General features: G+C 39.1%; 1 long non-coding RNA gene across 1 annotated transcript; it reads left to right on the forward strand.

Moving 5' to 3' along the window:
- Positions 1–613, forward strand: LOC149499151 (uncharacterized). The gene is made up of 2 exons (XR_016322925.1): positions 1–226; positions 337–613. It is a non-coding gene; the product is annotated as an uncharacterized LOC149499151 (long non-coding RNA).
- Positions 614–3245: the final 2632 nt, after the last annotated feature.

The raw sequence follows: 3245 nt of genomic DNA on the forward strand, positions 1-3245 counted from the left end.
AAGCAAGGAGCTGCACCTGTTGTGCTTAATGTTGAGCGAGGTTCTTCTTCTGCCCAGAACAAGGGTAAGAAGAAGAAAAATGCTCACAAGACTAAGCCTAAAACAAGTGGTGCATCTACTAGTGCAAGTGTTGCTGTGAAAAAGCCTAAGGGTAAGTGTTTTCACTGCAAGCAACCTGGGCACTGGAAGTCACAATGTCCAACCTGGTTAGCCAAGAAAAAGCAAGGTATGTCTCTGTTTTATATGCTGATAGTTGAAACTTGTTTAGCGGTGTTGACTACACTCCAATGGTGTGTAGATTCTGGAGCCACTAATCATGTCTGCAATTCATTGCAGGGGTTTCAGGTAACTCGTCAGCTAAATAAAGGAGATGTAAGCATTTTTCTGGGAGATGGCACAGAAGTTGCAGTTCTAGCTATAGGAAATGTTTCTTTGAATTTTGAGAATAATAGAACTTTGTTTTTGAAGGATGTTTTATATGTACCTTCAATTAGAAGGAATTTAATTTCAGTTTCTAGTTTGAGCAAGAATGGATATTCGGTTTGTTTTAATGAATTTTATGATGATTCTGTCGTTATTAAATTTAGAAAACAAATGATATGTTCTGGCTCAATGATTGATGATCTTTTTATTCTCAAAGTTTCACCTGAATTGCAAATTCCTAATTCTGAAGTTAATAACTTTGATGTCATTGTTCCATTGAAAAGAAAACGTCCTATTGAATTTAGTCATACTTATTTGTGGCATTTAAGGCTTGGTCATATTAATTTAGATAGGATTTCTAGGTTGGTCAAGGATGGACCATTGAGTTCATTGAAAGTGGAGGCACTACCAACCTGTGAATCTTGTTTAGAAGGTAAAATGACTAAGAGGCCTTTTCCTATAAAGGGTAATAGAACTAATGATGTACTTGAATTAATTCATTCTGATTTGTGTGGTCCAATGAGTGTCCAAGCTAGGGGTGGTTTTGAGTATTTTGTGACTTTCACAGATGATTACTCAAGATATGGATACATTTACCTGTTGCGCCGTAAGTCTGAATGCTTTGAGAAATTCAAAGAGTTCAAGGCAGAAACGGAGAAATGACATGGAAAATATATCAAGTCGTTACGGTCTGACCGTGGTGGCGAATACCTCTCTAGGGAATTCATTACTTATTTATCAGAACAAGGAATTACTTCACAGTTGTCTGCACCTGGTATGCCACAACAGAATGGTGTAGCAGAAAGAAGAAATAGGACGCTTATGGAAATGGTTAGATCAATGATGAGTTATTCAGATTTGCCCATTTCGTTTTGGGGGTATGCCATAGAAACGGCAGCATATATTCTGAATTTGGTTCCATCTAAGTCAGTACCTAAAACTCCTACAGAACTGTGGACTGGGCGAAAGCCAAGTCTAAGACATGTTCGGATGTGGGGTTGTCCAGCCCATGTGCTGAAAGGGAAAGCAGATATGTTGGACTCAAAAACAGACTTATGCTTCTTTATTGGATATCCTAGAGGAACGAAAGGTGGTTTATTTTATAGTTCTCAAGATAAAACGGTCATTGTTAGCACCAATGCACATTATCTTGAGGAAGACTATATTAAAAACCATATTCCCAAAAGTCAATTAGCCTTGTATGAATTGAGAGGAGAAAATATACCAACTAGAACCTTTCCATTAGAACAACAACCTAAACCATCAATGGTTGGAGCTGACATTCCATTGCCTAGTCGTAGTGGAAGAAATGTTAGTCGACCAGTAAATCAACATCAGCCTGAATATTCAGTACCTAACATTTCACTACCACCTGAAAGTAGTGGGAGTTATGTAGAAACTGAAGTGGCAGCTGTTGATCCAAATATACAGGAGCACAATGTTGGGGCTTCTAACATTTCATTGCCTCCTGGTGATGACAGACATGTTGAAGTTCCAGAACATGATCAAGATGTAGTCCCACCAGTCATGGACTTGCCGGCTTTACAGCCACAGCAAAATGAAGGTGTGATTGCAGAACCTGAAGTACTTCGTCGTAGTGGGAGAATTAGACGACCACCGGTTCGATATACACTTTTGGGAGAAGCTTTTGATAGAATCCCTGAAGAAGTGAATATTGAACCTGTCTGTTACGATGAAGCACTACAAGATAAAGATGCTGATAAGTGGCTTGTAGCTATGAAATCTGAGATGGAGTCCATGTACTCTAATCAAGTCTGGGAACTTGTAGAACCACCTGAAGGGGTTAAACCCATCGGATGTAAGTGGATCTATAAGAAAAAGAGGGGTATAGACGGTAAAGTGCAAACTTATAAGGCAAGGCTTGTTGCGAAAGGGTTTACTCAGAAAGAAGGGATCGATTATGAGGAAACTTTTTCGCCGGTAGCCATGCTAAAGTCTATTAGAACTCTTCTATCCATTGCAGCTCATTATGATTATGAGATTTGGCAAATGGATGTCAAGACAGCTTTCCTAAATGGAAGTCTTGATGAATGCATCTATATGAAGCAACCAGAAGGTTTCATAAACAATGGACAAGAAAATTTGCTTTGCAAATTGAATAGGTCCATTTATGGGCTTAAACAAGCATCTAGGTCATGGAATACTTGTTTTGACCAGGCGATCAAAAGTTTTGGCTTTGATCAGTGTCATGATGAGTCTTGTGTGTATAAGAAATGGAATGGTAGTAAGGTTGTTTTTCTGGTACTATATGTGGATGATATTCTGCTTATAGGGAATTGTGTAGGTATGTTGAATTCTGTCAAAGATTGGCTATCCCAACGTTTTGATATGAAGGATTTGGGAGTGGCTGCTCATATTCTTGGGATTAAGCTTATGCGAGATCGCAAGAAAAGGATGATTGGCTTATCTCAAGCACTTTATATTGATACCATTCTTGCTCGTTTCAGCATGCAGGATTCCAAGAAGGGTTTTCTTCCCTTTAGACATGGAATCACTCTATCTAAGGACCAATGTCCTAAGACACCTGAGGAGATAGAGAACATGAAGGCAGTTCCATATGCTTCTGCAGTTGGAAGCCTTATGTATGCAATGTTGTGTACCAGACCTGATATCTGTTTTGCTGTTGGCATGGTTAGCAGATTTCAATCTAATCCTGGGCGAGAACACTGGACTGCAGTCAAGCATATAATCAAGTACTTGAAAAGGACTAGGGATTATATGTTAGTTTATCAATCTGACGATCTTGTACCCATTGGGTATACAGATTCGGATTTTCAGACTGATAAGGACTCTCGGAAGTC

This window comes from Jatropha curcas, chromosome 1 (assembly GCF_041381405.1).
Source record: "Jatropha curcas cultivar XTBG-Jc1 chromosome 1, XTBG_Jcur_1.0, whole genome shotgun sequence".
Classification (NCBI taxonomy): Eukaryota; Viridiplantae; Streptophyta; class Magnoliopsida; order Malpighiales; family Euphorbiaceae; genus Jatropha; species Jatropha curcas.